The sequence below is a fragment of the Pithys albifrons genome, chromosome 10 (assembly GCF_047495875.1).
Source record: "Pithys albifrons albifrons isolate INPA30051 chromosome 10, PitAlb_v1, whole genome shotgun sequence".
Lineage (NCBI taxonomy): Eukaryota > Metazoa > Chordata > Aves > Passeriformes > Thamnophilidae > Pithys > Pithys albifrons.
This window is the reverse complement of record NC_092467.1, coordinates 22,507,983-22,525,727: the sequence shown is the minus strand read 5'-3', so window position 1 is coordinate 22,525,727 and position 17,745 is coordinate 22,507,983. Positions and strand designations below refer to the sequence as shown.

At 41.8% G+C, this 17,745-nt stretch overlaps 1 protein-coding gene across 8 annotated transcripts in view; it reads right to left on the bottom strand.

Moving 5' to 3' along the window:
- PTPRF (protein tyrosine phosphatase receptor type F) overlaps nt 1–17,745 on the bottom strand; it is a 377,891-nt gene that overhangs the window by 280,019 nt on the left and 80,127 nt on the right. For 5 of the 8 annotated variants that reach the window (XM_071564856.1, XM_071564861.1, XM_071564855.1 and 2 more), the window contains exon 2: nt 8,534–8,614. The exons of 2 other annotated variants lie outside the window; for them this stretch is intronic. The gene's annotated coding sequence lies outside the window, so the exon portion shown is untranslated. Of the gene's footprint in view, nt 1–1,748; nt 1,834–8,533; nt 8,615–17,745 lie in introns of those variants that run through there. One more of the 8 variants, XM_071564859.1, reaches the window with a different exon arrangement.

Below are 17,745 nucleotides of genomic sequence, written 5' to 3'. Positions count from 1 at the left end.
GGGATCACTTCCAACTTGGACACCATAAAATTGCACACCGTAACAACTTCATTTACAAGACTCTGACAAACATTAAACAAGGAGAACAAATACCTAACACAATTAACCGAGATTACACATATGGCCTGAAGTCTCTGTGCCACTGTGCAAGTGTCAGGAGAGATTGTCCCAGCAAGGAGGGTGGAGCAGCCTGATAACTTCATGACCCTACAGACTGTCACAGCTATCACAGGAAATAACCCCCAACCACCTCCAAACAAGGTGGCCTTGTCAGCTTTACGGCACTGCTTCAAAATCAAAATGTTTTTAACTTATTAAATCAGACCTCAACAGAAATATTAATGTCAATTTTTCAATATTCTAATAATTGCATTGAATTTTTTCTAAGGTTCATGCAGCAGACCACCAACCCAACAACACCACACTCCTTCTAGAAGTCACCTTACAAAACTTGATGGAGCTAAAGAGAGTTAACATTTCACTTCCTAAGAGCCATTCTTGATCTTTAAACATAGCCAATGTATATTAATGTTTAACCACTGCATGTTAGAGATTACATATCACTATTACAAGCTCAGAGCTATTACTTTTGCAAAACACTAAGAAAAAATAGATGCTGATGTCACTGATCACATGTTTTCTATTTATTGTGATGGGAAATAATCAGCTTCTCTGATTAGATACATGTTTATTATATTACAAGGCAACAATCTCCTTCAAGCACCCAATCCATGTGCTTGATGCAAAGGTTTCTTAAGGGCTATGAATTTAAACACCTGTGTTGTAGAAAACATGCTGGTGCTTCTAACAAAAGAAAATGCTGAAGCACTGAAGAAATTTAAACATTTGATTACACTGTTTCCTCTTAAAGCCTGATGGAGAAACAAATGCTTTTATGTTATTAAGAGACACTACTCAGAAGGAAGCAACCCCAGCAGTACCTGGCTCTTCTGAACCATTAATTAACATTACCTGGGGGAGCACTGCCACTCGCACCTGGGACACCTATGATTCAAAAATTTCATCCTCTAAAGATAAGGAGGGTGGAAATAGCTTATTAAAACTCTGAATAAAGCATGTGGGAAGGGACCTCAGGGCTAACTCTCAAGTCAGACTATACTGTCCAGAGCCTTGACAAGTTGGTTTTTGAGTACCTACTAAAATGGAAGCACCACAAGCTCTCTAGACTCTTATTCAATAGTCTTCCATACTAAAGTTAAGCTTTTGGACCTTTCCTTGCTGCATCCTGTGCACTTCCCCTCTTTTCCCTTCCCTGTGCTTCCCCCAGAACAGACGGATACTGGAATCACCTGACTCACCCACCCAGGGCAGGTGACTGCACTCAGGCCCTCCCCTTCCCCAGGCTTGCGAAGTGCTGCTCCCCTGGCCCCTGTTCACGCATCTCCCACTCCAGTCCCCAGTTTAATTAACCCCATGTTTTGGCATCTTGTTTGGCTTGCCTATGCCTTTCTCATACTTGTGATCACCAATGGAATTCAAGTTACAGCTTTCCCATAAACTAGGAGGACATTTGTCCATCCCTTGGACAACAACAGACCACTTGGTCTGCTCATCCACAGGCTAGTTGGATCCAGCTCCAACAACATCCAGAGCCACATCTAGGGATGCCCTCAGCCAATCCATGGTCCCTGATGCCCAATCCTTGCAGCTGGACATAGCACTATGCCTGGGGCCTCAGCAGCACTGACAGCAGCAAAACCATTACCTTTAATACACACTCTGCATACCTTCCAGATGGAGCCTGTCCTCTCTGCAAGTGTCAGCTTGTGCACAGGTGGTGATCCAGTGCCTGTCCCGAAGTGCTCTTCCACAGCTGTGCAGCCTAGCCACGTCCTCACCACTTCTTATTTCCTCATTTCAGCTCACTAAGTTACACATTGCAGATTTCCACGTGCCTTTTCAACCTGCTGTAGCCATTTAATTCTGAACTATGCTTTATAGTGTTTGAGCCTCTCTCAGTTTGGGCTTACTTTCAGATTTAGTTAGTATTCCCTTGTCCACACCAGTAAAGAGAACAGCAAACAAAGCTCAGCCCAAGACAAACATAGGTGTATTCACACAATTCCTCAGGCCATCTCCTTTCTTCTCAATTTTTGCAGCAAGTTACAGGTGGCTACTCTTCCAATACAGTCCTTAAACAGTTATATACCATATAATTAAAAACACAGATTTTCCTATTCCACAGAAATGCCACAAGAGGTTACATCCAAAGTTACAGAAGTCAAGGTACAATATCACAGGTACTGCACCTCCCATCCTTATCAAGTCCTCCAGATTCCTAGAAACTGATTAAAAACTTTGTTCCAATTCTCTAAGCATTGAAGTTAGACTGACTAATCTGTAATTCCCTGGATCTCTCTTTTTCAAACAGAGGCAATGCCTTTGCCCTTGTCAGTCCTCCAGGACCTCTCTTGCCCTTCCTAATTTCTAAAAGATAATTGTAAATGGTTCAAAGGTTGCTTGGCTAGTTGCTGATGGACCCTAGGGCAAATTTCATCAGGCTCTGCCTATTTGAATACACCTATCTTATCTCCTTTTTCTGATCTATCCTTTTTCTACTCTGCACTTTAATCCTATCACCTTGTTTAAATTAATTTTAATTAATGTGAAGACACGCTCGAGCAATACAATAGGTACATGATATTAATTTAGTATTTCACCTTTCAGCTATAATGTTAGCAAAAAAGCCAACTCCAGACTATTCACGTACCATGACTTCAGCTTTTTGGAGATGCAGAAGAACATTTAGAGATTGGTCTAGGCCAGATTGAAGATTGCATATGGCTTAGACCAAATCTCAGCTGAAATGTCTGATGGGAAAATAACAAGAAATACAATAAACTGTTTGTATGCAAAAGAAGATTTAAAGAGAAACTTTAACTGCATTATACAAGGGCTGCTTTCATTGACTACACTGGCTTGTTTTGGTTTTATAAATAAAAAAAAAAAAGCCAGCACTTCCCCAGCAGATTGAACATTTGATAATCAAATGCACAATTTCCTGTAGATTGCCTGTTATCTAACACTGATCATTGCCAGGGGTAGGGTACCCAATTAGACTGACCACTGGTCCAAACCAGCACAGCAAGTCCCACTCATCTGTAAACCCTGACAAGTATCTCGAAGCACATCACAATTTTAATGCATCCACCTGTTCTAGCTGTAATTTACCTTCATCAACTGGAAATTACCATCCTCATAGCTGAGACATGGCAAGATACTACAGGAGCATTGCTAGTCTGCTCCTATGCAAAGCAAAACAGACAGCCTTAGATCATCCTCTGTGATTTTTATTTTGTTTTTCAGCAAAACGAACTAGACACGATTATGTGCTGTTACTACATCTCAGTTGAAGCACAGTAACTTCTTAAACTGCTTCATTTCCATCCTCAAAGACACATCAAGTTCTGTTCTGTGATCCCCTAGGCAGAAGATGCAACATTAATGGAGATTCTGGCTGTCATTCTCAAAAGCAGTTAGTGATCTGAATGCCTCAATCTCGAGTGAACTCAACCTGAAATACTTAAAAAGGTCCAATTTTCAGGAAACGATCAACACTCAAAAACTGCTGGGTGGTGGTTCCCAACTCCTTCAGTGTATAAAACCAGAAACCATTTTTCCTGATGTTTCCACCTAGAAAATCCTTTGCAAGACTAAAACCCTAGTACTTGTCAAAGGAAGGGGGGAAATAGTTTTCTTTTGCTAGCTGTGATGAAAATGCAACAAATCCATACATTCTTCCAGTTTCATAAAATACAGCAGCCTACTCTTGAATATGGATCTGTGATTGTTTTCTTCCAGACTGATACACTGAAAACTCTCTCTCACAAAATACTATAATCAGCTTTAGTGAAACCTACTTTACTGGACATAATACAAAGCTTGATTCCCAACACTGTCAGGTCAAAAAAGTCACCCAGTATTTCCATCCCATATCTTGCTGGCACGTGTCTTTACTACAAATGCCATTAGTTGTCATCAATAATCCACGTCTTGCTGCCTGCCTTGCCCAAAAAACAGATCATAATTATGAGAATCCTTGGATCTCATCAGAGTTAAGGATGAATAAAAACAAGGTATGAACAGAGAACAGTCAGAACAGTGGAATACTGACAGTCCCTGCTGCTGTTCCTTACTCCACTAGTGGAAAAATTCAGACTCTATTTTAGTCAGAGGAGTTTGGTGTCATGCAATTGTTCAGTCACAGCTCAGCAAACCTCATTATTTCAGGCCTCTTTAGAAATCCAGAGTTTTGCCCCAGAGTACGATCCGATGCGTATCCGCTTGGTGTGGTGCTCTGCCCCAGGAACAGCACAGCTGGTGCCTGTGCTGGCACAGCCCCGGGAGCTGGCACAGGCACCGGAACCCCAGCACAGTCACAACTGTGTGTTTTTTAATCCATCACCCCGCTGGGCTCTACTTCAAACCCGAAGTTTAACCAATACTGGCTGGTTTCAGCCAAGCTTATGCTTACTGTAGATAGAACGAAACCAAGTTAATTAGAGTTAAATGTAGCCTCAAAGGAGATCTTGGTAACAAAACTCCTTATGCACATTAACTTATACAGCACATATTTTTAATGAGTTCAGCACTTGTCTCGAGTTTAGGAAACACACACATGGGGTGGCAGCTTTTCAAAGCTGTTGCGCCAGAGCATGAGCAAGTGCTGACTCTGTGGGCTGACAAGGTTATGTTGCCAGTTATGGTGATTCTACCTTTATTGCATAACCCTCAGATAGCTAAATTAATTAAATAGGTAAAGTGACAACACAAAAGCCACCTGCCAATATAATGACGATATAATAGAAAAGAAAATGCAAAAGACTAGAGGGCTAAAAGCTCACATTCCATTTTGTAAATACAGTCAAATCTTGTAACATCTCCAGCATCTGCTGATAGTCTTTTTCATAAATAAACTTTCAAAAATACATATCCCTGCAGACAGCTAAAGCAAACACCTTCAAAGCAGAAGGGAGTTTTTTGAGTGAGAATTTGGAGCTTTAAACCCCACCCTTCCCTCTCCATATACGTTCTCCAACACAAACTATGTGAAGCCAGGTAAATGGCCAGCAGTCATGCCCTTTGGGCTGCAATATATTAAAGCAATCCACTTATTTGTGAGATTAAAGGATGTGCAAAGACTCTTAGGTCCAAAAAATATATATAGCCATATATAAATAAGGCTGAGCTACACCAACACATTCTGTCAAATGCCCTTTTGAGCCCATGATTTAAGTACAGACAGAAAATACTGTTCACTGAGAAGTAACGTGTAACTTGCTGTTTCATATTAAGTATTAGTATGTTCCACCCCATGTAGCATTAAGACACAATCAAATGACTGAATCACATAAGGTGTGACCAACATTTTGTAGAAATAAAAATAACCTCTATTACAGAAAACACCCCTTAAATCAGAATATGGTATTGCAACACATTTTCCAAAATGTAAATAAATAAAAGAATAAAAATGTTTATAGCGTTGTACGAGGACAGTGTGACCCATTGACAACTGTTTTATACTCTAAAGTCAGAATGAAAAAGATCTAATCATATAGAAGTCTCAGTTTTAACTGTGACTCCGGTGGTAATTCTGCTTGTATAAAAATCCCCCAAACCATGATCACATATATACAACAGTACTTTTCCAGCAACAGCCAGTTCAAATGAAAAGTCCTAACTTTGCTTTTCTATTAGTCTTTTCAAGCAGTATTCACTTTAATAAATGTATTAACTTCATGACTGTAACATTTAAGTGGATACTTTAGATATTTTTATATATCCCTCAAAGTGCAACCATACAACAATTTTAGTTTAAATGAATGACAAAAGATTGCTTCAGGATGCTCTGCTGTCTCAAAACTCCTGAAAACTTAATCTGTATTCTGCTAATTTAGGTTACAATTTATCTTCAGGGGTTTTCCTGTAACATCACTCCTTGACGCTTTAGATTTAGTCTGATGTGATGGAAAAGGCTTCCTTTTCTTTCTTCTCCCATTCATCTGAAGAGCAGAAGTACACTTTGTTCCCAGGTTCCCCTGTCCCCTCTGCCCAAATCAGACAGATTTTATTAAGGAAATTATCTTAGAAGAAAACCCTACAGATAAACTATGACCTAGATCAGGGAGATTCTGCCCAATTCATGTTCAGAAAGGTTGATTTACTTTAAAAGATGTTATTGCATGCCACTCAAACTGTACTTTCAGCCACGTTTTTAATGGACTGAGTCTGTCATTTTTTATTTCCTAAAATCTGAGTTTACTTTAAGAATGCCAGAAGACTTTCTCAGGGTCAGCTGAAAGCATTCATAACTGCACACACCAGAAAAGAAGCACTATAAAACTGAGAAGCCCTCAAGGACCACTGTTTTGCTGAGAAGCATCATGACCAAGCTGCCGCCTCAGCTCCCATGCAATGTCACCACTCTTGGTTCAGTTCTGTCACCACACAGTGCCCTCCCGGGAAGGGGGAGGGGGGGGGAAGGGCAGCCTAAGACTGCTCTAAGATGCTTCTGAATGCAATATAAAACAAAATGCAGGTGATGAGTTAAGAAAAGCCACCCTAAAGGTGACAGAAATGCTACCGTAATTCAGATACTGTCCAGGTTTGCACCTCTCCAAGTCAGCCCATCACTGGGATGCACCCAGCCCTGCTGCCTACTGCCAGCCTGGTTCCATGCTGACAACTCCATGGAACGGGTGAGCCTGCAAGGCATGTAGGAGCTGCTGGGGAGCAGGGGATCTGACCTGTCTGTACCTCTGTGTACTCAGCACCTGTTCATCTCCCAACTCCTGAGCTGTGGGAGAAAGGGATTCAATATTCCAGCTCTGTTCTTCAGTGGGCAAGGTAGCCTTCCTGCTCACACTCCTGCCTGCACCCAAACACAATCCTGCCAACCCTGGGCTCACCTGTGAGGAAAGCCAAGCATGCCACATGCCACTCCAGTGCATCCTTCCCTGCCTTGCTGCTTCTGTGAAACACGAGGTCTTTGAAAGCAGCCCTCTCAGGTGGCACATCCCAAAACCTGAGCACATCTTACTGCACCTGCTGTCGCCTAACGCAGCACCAGGGGCTGGCAGGATCTATTCCACAAGGCTTTGAGCCCAAAAGCCCAGGACCAGGCTTTCTCCCAAACACGCATACACAAAGACATACCTACTGTACATGCTTCAATCTCCACTTACACGACAAGAACAGCTCCTGGTTTTAGAGAAACCTGGTTTGTTTCAAGCATCAGCATCTTAGCTAATGAGTTTTTGCTACTTTACTACACTCCACAAATACTGGGCTGAGTAATGCACAGCCTAATTGACTGTTAAGGTCATTGGCCTGCTCTTTAATCTTATTTAGTACACTTTGAGACAGTTCATGAGTCATTAGGGCTTCATTCTTGGGGACACAAGGACATGTAATATGCATTAATAAAGAGCATAAATGTAATCTGTGTGTATTTTACAGATTGTGAAATTAGAAAATGGCATTATATATTTCATTGCAATGTTATAATTTTAATAATGTTGATGATTTTAACATACAATAAAAATATTTGTCAGAGCCTGCTGGTGTATTCCTAACTTATAACACTGCTGTCTCTCTAACAAAATTCTGTAAGTAGTAAAAGTCACACTTTAAATACCAACTTGAAGTGAAAACAGTGCTCAAGGGAGACCTAACTAAAATTCCTTACTTGAAGGGGAAAAGAGAGACATTTTTCAAGCTGTTACTCATTATATTCGATTTTACGATGCAAATTGTAATTCAGTGCGTGCACGTGTCAGGAACTTTGCAATACTTTTGAAAGGGATCAGCATCACTAATCAGGCACTGAAATCCAATTTCTGGGAGAATCTGGGACCTCAAAGCTGAACATTTTAGCTGGTTTGGAAAGATCTTTGAAAAATAAAGTTAAACAGTAATTATACGTAAGTGTGCTTGAGAAACTTTACACTTGTCTTGACATGAATCACATCTTTGCATGGATGATGAAATTCTTGGCATTGCTTTAGGTGATTGGGATGGCATTAGCTTAGGCAGGGTAAGAATTCAACAGCCACAAGCCTAGACAGGTAGGATAAAGGAGTTACTGACTCAAAAGGCATGGCAGCTTATCTGTGGAAGTCTAAACATGTTAATCATTTAACATAAACAGATCTGCTGATATTTTTAGAAAGGCATTTCAACTCATAAGTAACAATGTTAAAAAAAGGACACCACTGACCCTAATCATATTTTCCACAGGTCTTCCCAGCTCCTTACAGATTGTTGCTACTAAAACTCAAACCAGAGGAGAAAAAAAAGGGGGGGGGGGGAGAAAAAAAGAAAAAGGGAGGGGAAAAACAAAGTAAGAAATTAAAAAAGCATAAAGACAGGTAGCTGGGTTTGGGATTAGTACAACAAAAAAGTTGTAGGTAATCAGCATTTGACTGCTGGCTATGCTATAGACTCCTGCACCCTTTGTTTCCCTCTGCCTCAGTTCCCAGCCTGTGAAACGAAGGTGATAATGTTTCCCTACCTCACAGGAACTTTCTCAGAATAAATCCATAAATGCCTGGGAGACACTGAGACACCACTGTGACAGAGGCCATAAAAACACCTAGGGAAGAAAACAAAAAATGACATAAGACTAAGTGCCATAAGTGACCATAACAGCAGAGACATTCACAGCTTAAATTGAAAGCAAAGGTTAAAATTTCACTTAAGTTCTCCATCCTGGGGAGAAAGTGGTTCAGTTTCAGCACATATTTACATTAATATACTTTTAAAACCATGACAGCAAGGGACAATTTCCCTTTTCCTCCTTGGACACAATACAGTCACAATAAACCACCACCACACCAAGTGCACGTGGGAAAGGTGTTTCCTCTACAGATCACTAGATCAGGCCCTCCATGACAAGTATCATGTCCCAGAACCCCAAACACAGCAATAGACCCCCACATACTGACAATGCTCTTTCTCAGACTCCACATCCAATGCCTATTGCATAGCTGAGCTCCTCCAATAGTTAAAAAACTTCTTTCAGCCCAACATTTATTCCTGAACAGCGTTTATCCATTTGTTTTCATGCCAACATTGATCCAGCAGCTTAAATAGCTTTTCCGTATCTCTGAAGTTTATTTCCCTGACAATAAAAAATGAATTACACCACCTCCCTGTCAGAGCTCATTTGCCCACCCAAACCAAGCAAGTTCTTAGAGTTTGCTCTCAGGTGACTTCTCATCCTTGGTATTATCTGCCTTCTCTGTCACCCCATTTCACCATCTGCTGCCCAGTCCTATCCTTGTGGCTCACTGTCACCTTGTGACTGCATGAAGACCTGTTTCTCCAGCATTTCCAGCTGGCAACCCCCTTCATCCCACCCAGGTGAGAGCAAAAGCTTCTCTCCTAATCCCTCCTAAGATTATGACCCTGCATGTCATGACCATGGAAATAAGTCCCACTTGGATTGCCCTGGGTCTCAAGCACTTTCTGAAAGATCCTGACCCTTTCACAGTCCTGACTGTGCTTCCTGCCTATCTCACCCACAGTACTCTGCTCTGTGGTGCTAGGGACATCACAGGGAACACGCATGGTCTCCCCTCAAAACATACCTCCTATCTTCAGTGTCAACTCAGCTTAGCAACTGATGGCTTGAGCTCAATCACACCGCTAAGCATTCTGTAATGTGAGCCAAACAACTACATCCCTCAGAAGGATAAGTGATGCAAAATTATGCAAATACAAAGAATGCATTATTTAGTCTTCATCATTTACAAAGTATTCATTTTGTAAACCGTTTTAGCACTCTTACAGAGAGTGTGACCATGCCCTAAAATCTGGGTGTCCAATAGTTGCTGCATCATGCACTGACCATCATATCCTTGGAGGGAGAGGCAGAGGGTTTGCTCCAGTCCTGGGGTGAGATACATGGCTGGGACAGCCTGCCTGTCCGCTGCCCCTGTGCTCAGAGGTACCTCCACCTACCCCCTCATACACTCACCCACCCTTTGGAGACCCTCTCTCATTCCCTCACCAGCCAGGCTGACCAGAACAGCAAAAATCCCCTCACTTCATCCCATTTTTGAGGGAAGAGGGCAGTTCCTTTCCTCCTGGCATGGTGTATGGAACCAGCTCAGGAGCTGCTCAGACAAGCACTGGAGCTGCTGGTAGGAGGGGAACAGCAATCTTTCCCCCAGCTTCAGCTGGCAGTCTGCCCCAGATCAGACTGGGATGTATTGGAAACCTCAGCCCAGGGAACCAGAATACATTCACCTTTCCAAGGACTCAGATCCATTTAAAACTGTACTCTAATAACCTTCACAAACAAATATATTATGCAATTTATGTTATGCAGCGTTGACTTCAATGACTCTGTAGCGGTGCTTACACTACTATATTTACTTCTGGCACACACTGGCAGCCTTCACTGAATCACTCTGAGCCTGTTCCTGTTATAAACCTGGAGGTCTTACCCTGCCAATATCTACATACAACACTCCTCGGTATGTTTTCCATACCTTTAACTATGTTGCCCCTCTTTCTTCTATCCCTTCAAGCTCCTTTGTTTAGAACATCTTCCAGCTTTTTTCCCCCCTCTCACACAGGGTCCCAGCCTTCTACCCCAGCACCTCCCCCTCAGTATAAGGTCATCACCTCCCACCTTTAGCTTGTCCCACACTGTTAATTTCCATCCCTCAGGTGAGAATTTCAGTCAAGCACCCTGGCACCACCTGCCAGGCTCCTGAAATTTGAGGAATGCCCTCTTTTAGCCATGTACCCATCCACCTTGATGCTCATGATCCAGATTAGCATACTAAATAAACAGAAGAGAGATTACAAAAATTTTGTTCCTCTCTTACCCCACAACTAACAGGATGAATATTTCAGTACTGGCTCTTTCCACTCTCTTCACTGCTCTGCTGTAACAATGCAACATTTGAGTTGAATCCATCCAGCAGCAAGTGGTTTGTTAAATCTCAGGACATGCTGCATAGGGAGAGGGATACTTTCGCTACTTAAAGGACAACCCTTTAATAAATGCATAAAAATGCTTGAACTTTCTGTAAGCCAACACTTGAAATTAGTAACTTCTTTCAAACTTATCAGCCTCTGCTACTAATTGTTATATTGCTTTTTATGCAATTTTATTTATTCCTTGGAAACCCCATTGTATTTCCTATAGTTCTAATACATCTAGCTGTGCTCACCCATGGTACATGCTCATATATTTCACTACAAACTACTTTCCCAAAACCATAAGTAGATTTTGTATTTGTATAGTAGAGGCATTTCAAGTCAACTATTCTCAGCTACACCACAGTGACGCTACTTCTAGTGGAAACGTCACCAATTAAACCCAAACAAATCACCTCTTCTACACTGGAAACACTAAGACAGAGCAAAGCATTTTAAGATGAAGCTAGAAAATACTCTCAGTCATACCAAGCACTGTTCAGCATGCTATTTAAGACTTGGAAATCCCTGTTACAAGAGGACCTGTGCACGCTGGAGTGATCGCTTCTGCTCTGAACTTCTTTGCATCTGACTGTGTGACACATATTTAAAATTTTACACTGATTTAGTTTTGGATGTCACAGCCAACTTTATAAAACAGATGTTCTGTTTATATAGGGAAAGGGCATATAAATATTAGGTATTTGCTGCTGAGGATTAAACACTACCAGAAAAAATTAATCGGCAGTGATGAAAGTGGCGATGGCAGTTCACTGGAGATAGACTCCTCTGTGAAGCACACTGCAGTCTCCACTGTGCTCATTTAGGCTGCTAGATGCCTCGAGTGACAAGAGAGAGATCATACCAACAGGATCTTAGCACAGTGAAGCACACACAGCTTCCCTGCTCCCACAAGTTAAACTCAAGACCAGTGGGAGTGGCAGGGAGGCTGCCTAGAGTAAGTGCCATGCTGCACGTCCCCTTCAGCACCCTGAATAAGAGCCCAGCACCGCCTGGACACCTTTGCTGCCGAAGGCATGGGCTCGGCCTCCATGGGGTTTGTGAATTTCCATGTACCAAGTCCAGAAGAATGTATTTTGAAAATCTTCAAGGCTACTTTTTCAAACTATGAGACAGTATCTACTGATCAGACAATGCCAGTAGCCATGAGCCTTTCATGCAGCATTGACAACAGCAGGGAATTCCTCATCTCCTGGTAAGCTCTGGAATGTCTGGACACACAGCAAGAGGCACTGCAAGGGGCCAAGAAAAGCCACAACTTATCACAAGAAAATGGCAAATTGTGAAAAACCTGTATTGCAAGGTTAGCTGCCTAGGCACGGCTTTAATAGAGCTCCATAAATACCTCAGTCTAACACTGACAGAGGTTAAAAACCTATTATCTTTCCCAAATGACAGTGTGAACACATGTTCAATCGTACAGCCCGCCTCACCAACCTACAAAGTAGATTCTGCTCTTTTAGTTCCACAAATACAAACCACAGGGAGTTTTTTAAATGAAAGCATTATGAAGATTACATTAGGCAAGTTTGATCTACTGTAAAACACTCGCACACCACATTAAGAGGTAGAACAACCTTTAACACCTGCTTTCTCTTCAAACATAGCTCTATCTCTGTGCATGGCTTGGCTCTTGATGGGATGAAATCTCAAGCTAATCTGTATGGCTTACTCCACTAGTGAAGAATACTTTAAATGTCTGGGACCTAGTGGCCCACTAATACCCAACTGGTGAGAATATTCTCCTAGAAGTGTATGCTCCACGGAGCTGCTCCGCCGGCTCACATCCCGCAGAACGGATTCGCACAGCAAGGAATGTTTTCACCCTGGTGTGAAATGTTGTGACACGAGGAGGTGCGGCAGCTGAAAAGGAGTGCGCAATCCAAGCAGTGTTGAAAGTCATCATCATAAATATTCACAAGCAGACTGATTTGTTTTCTTACTAATAGCGCATTGTTATTCACAAATATTAATTAGTCTCTAAATACCACCTGTTTCTCAGCCCTCCCTCTGCCGAGGTCCACAGGGCCCCTGGCTGGCTCCCTCGCTGCGGAGGCTTGCAGACCCTCTGTGCTGCTCAGAGATTTAATGATGTTTCAACTTCCAGAGCTCACTCAGCTACTGGGAGGAGAGGCAGGCAATAATTACTTACTTATGTCTTTCTCTGCTGACCTCTCTGGAGGATGAAATGAACAGTTTTAATGATCTCTGAAAGGTGGCTAGTCCAGTTCTTTTTGGGAAGGATGACAACTACACCAGTAGGTCTTTGGATTGGAGAACAATTTTAAAGATCCAAACTTCAAAGATCTCAACAAGAGGAGAGTTCAAACTCAAAATTTCACCCCACTGGAGGAAGGAAAGCTGCTAATGCAATCACTCGTGTTTGCAGCAATCATTCACATGTCAGAGCTGAGGCACCAGGAATTGCCTGTCACATCCTACAGTATAAATAAATCTCAGTCTGCCCAGACAAAAGTTGTTACAAACCTCAGCAATTTTCTTTGGATTTCTTTAGATGACTTCCTCAAAGAATCTCTCTGTAGGTAAGAAGTACAGATGCAGGCAGATAGCCAATACAGGATTCCTCCTCCCCATTAGTAGCAACAGCAAAGGTGTTCCCTCCTCCTCCTAACCATGTGGAGAAAGTTGGGCAGAGCATTGGTGAAACTGGGAAGAGCATTGATAAAATGCACAAGCTGGTAGCACACTTAAGGTTGAAGACTTCACACAGATGAATGAAGAAGTTCTATCTTGGTCTCTACAAACCCTAGATGGAAGATTCCTTAGACCTCTGAAACACGCTCATCTTGCTCAGTGCCAAGACAACCAGGGAGGATGAACTTACCTTGAATTCAAGCTCATACAATAAAATGAATGGGATTACTTTGAGCCTGGGCTCACACCTAGTGTCACTGGAGGAGATGCACCTGAAGTGTCCTCCTCAGAGATGCCAGCTGAAAGACTCAAGCTCCAAAACCCAGCATTTGGCATTTCCATCATCTCAGGAAGCAGTGCTGCCTTTTCAGGGCAAATCAGCATGAAGGTTGTTATTCCATAGACGACAGACTCAATATCAAGGCACAGACATCACCCTGTAAGCTTCCCAGAAAGCAGAAACAATCTATTCAATACACCTTTCTGAAACATCAGATTTTTCTTACTAGCACAGTTTTACTGGTACAGTGCAACCTGAGTACTCCTTGAACAGGTTTTATGCATCAAGCTATCAGCTATACAGAACTAGAGTAGAACAGAAATTACAGATTTAAGGTGAAAAATTGAAGCAGTTTTTGCCAGAAAACAAAACTACAGCAAAATTTAACCTTGTCCTGGCTAAATATGGAATGGGGGAGGCAGTCAGGGCTTGATATCATTGAACTCCCAATACAAAAAAAATCTTTGCCATAGTTCCTCCAGACAGCAATAAGCCAGAACTAAGAGGATTTTCCAAGAGTTTGGTTAGCCTCACACTGAGGTTCCAGGATTATAAAACCAGCAAGTGGGAGGGCAAGGAGCACACAAGAATGTCTAAAGTCATTTTCTCAGTGACTGACAAACACAGAACTGAATTTCTTAGGGACTCAAGTGGCTGGAGCTGAAGTTAAGCTTCACTAGAGCTATATTTAGTTCTGCACAAATACAAATTAGGAAACACTTTCTTCCCAGTTACTAATGCAGTGTGACAGGAAACAATTATTTGCTCAGTGTCTAATGCTACCTTTGGTGAGTATCTAGCTTGCAGAAGTTGTATATTGTACAATAGAGAACCAAGCTGATACTCTGCAAATCAGTAAGAAAACTTATTTAAGAAGATGAAGCAGCATTTGATTTGCACACGTCTGAGCTACACTGGTCTTAGCTATGCAGACAGAGCCAGCACTGAGGCCTCTTCTGTTTTGATACTAAACTACAAAGTGAGTTTGTTTTCCAAAATGTACATTAATTTATTCAAGAACTCTGTGGATATCTAAATAAAAAAGTGTAAAACAGAGCTGAGCACAAAGACAGAACAATTAAAATAGAAATAAAATCCATCTTTTATTATTTCAAGTGCCAGTTTATCTCTATGAAAAATGCAATTCTGTGTCACAAGGGAGCACTCAGCTCAGCAATCGCTTCAGTCTTCAATGTTGACAAAACACAAAAAAATGCTTGATTCAAATGAAGGGCTATAGTTAGACCTTGCAGAACCAAGCTATGCTTGTATAAAGGAATCCCATGTGCTTCTGAAGCGCTCAAAGGCCACACTCAAAAAATCTTAGGCATGTGCCTGACAAGAAACCCTGCTCCTGCCTACTGTAGCAAGAATGCCAACGAACAGGCTTGGCGTTTCCAAGCCACCCAACACAGCATCCTTACGTGCTAAGGGAGTTAGAAAGCACGACTGCAGAAACATGCCCTTTCTTCTGGCACCAGTAGCCAAATACTTCCCAGGCCTCTCACTATACCAATTGACATGAGTACTTCTAGAGCTGGAGAAGGTGCCTTTTAGTGCTTGGCTGAAGTGATTAAGCCTGAGTACAACTAGAAAGATGCATTATGTATTTGTGTTCTGATGTGCTGGTGACCTTTCCAGTTGCAGCTGCCTTTGAGATGGAAGGCAGAGGAGGAGCACTTGGCACCATCCAAAAGACCATCAACAGCCAAGACTTCTTCAGCCAAACTAAAATATAGACTACTAAAATAAATGCATGTCTTTGCTGGACCTTTCACAGCTCTCCTCTGGGGAAAAAAAAGGAGCTGATAAACATTTGGTTTCTTAGTAGTGTTTTGTAAAAGATTATCTGTTATTCTGACATAGGTTCTTGAAGCAGGTGAGAGTGAAATGTGAGTTTTGGGCACAAAGCAAACAAACCTCTCAGTGTAAAGTAAAACATTTCTTAAGTCATTCTGAACAATCTCTCTCACCTATAAGTGCCAGGCATGACTAATTTTGATTAATAAGTTGAAAGGATTTCCAGGGAGAAATGACACCTCCACTACTCCCACCTGAACAAAATCCAGGAACATTGCTTATATGCTGTATCTTCTTTGAGGATCCTGTGGTAAGGGGAAAAATTCAGGTTTGACCAGGAATTTTACTTCAGATGCCCAAAAGGTCCCTGTCTGTGTTTTACTTGCTACATGTTTAATATAACAAAGTAATTCCTACAGTGCTTTCTATATTGATCAACAAAACCAGTGTTGAAATAAAAGACTTATCTTGCCTACACTGCTGGAGGGAGGGGGCCTAAATTTTTTCAGGTATGTCCAATTGACACGCTCCCAATTTTATACCAGCACAGCTGTACATCTCACCCCCATTTCCAATAGCGTCAAAGGAGTGGGAACAATCACGGATCGCATCACAGGGGTAGAAGTGTACATCAATATTCAGCCCACAGATCTTGCTACTACCAAAGGGCAGCAGCTACGTCATTTTGTTCAGAGATGTACCAGATTAAAGGCTTTCCTCTTTCAGCAGTACTGACACAGCCAGACTGGTGCGCCAATAAAGGCATGAGCCTGATAAAACAAGAAGTGGCTGAAGCTTTTCACGCAGCTGATGCAACATGAGTGTATTTTCTCACTACTTATGTTATTCCTGTACCTGTAACACTACAGTAACGCTCTCCGTGACTAAACAGGAATAATCACTGCTAAACTTGGCTGAGGAAACCAGACTGGACTTTCAGCAGTCAATAACACATAGGCCATGTTCACTCAGTTTCCTAGAAGCTTTTAAGTTAATACATGGTTCTATACTGCTCCTTGACTGTTCTCTCAAAAGAGAGGATGCAAAGCAAAATAAGGCTCTAGTTTGGAACAAGATGAGCAGTTTCCCCAGAACAGACTCGTTTTCACTAGAAATCTCATTTTCCACCTTTGCTCACTCCTCCAAAGACCATCCACTTGCCCTTTACACAGTGCTAAAATAATCAGGATGAAAAGTAGGAACCTCCTTTCTGATACGAGCTCCCATGTAGCACCTCCTCTCTCTCCCACTTAAAGAGTAATTGAGCTTTTAAACAAATGTATAGTATGAATGGAGTCTTCAAGAACTTCACAGAGATGACTGGCATACAAATTATTATTAGCTACTGAGTAATCAAAGGGATAAAGACACATGTTTCAAGAATTAAGAGTAGTTAATTATTAGTAATTAGGATTACAGTTAGTGTTTTTAAGAAATTACCTACTACACATCAGCCTAATATGTCTTTTCTAGCATACAGAGCATCTAGTACTGGATAGGATACTTGAATGATGGTTCTCTCCTCATCCAAATCATCCAATCCCCAAATAGCCACCCCAACCTTCAAGTCTGCCAAGCACAAACCAGAAGAAACATTTAATTCCATACATAAGATCTCAAACCTCAGCTCTTCCCATTGCATAAGCCACAGAAACACTGTTGTCCAAGAAAAACTTGTGCTGATACTCCACTAGCTCAGAATATAGAACATGGTTATGCCACTCTGTCCAGGATGTGCTAGAAAGGAACACTCTCCAGGCATCACTGGTTCCCCACCTTCTCTTTTGCAAGCTTTTAACTCCACATCAAGCAGACTCCTGCACTGACTTTAAGGTAATCTAGAGAACTTAGAAGGCTTTAAGAACAAGAGAAAACCACACAGGTATCTTATCAATACCAGCAGAGCAGAAATTAATTTGACACAGTCATCCAAACAATGCATTACTACAGACTTTTAAGAGTGACACCAACAGGACAGACACCATGAAGTCAAGACTAGCATTCTTTTGAGGATTAGTGGCTCTCAGCCTTCTTTG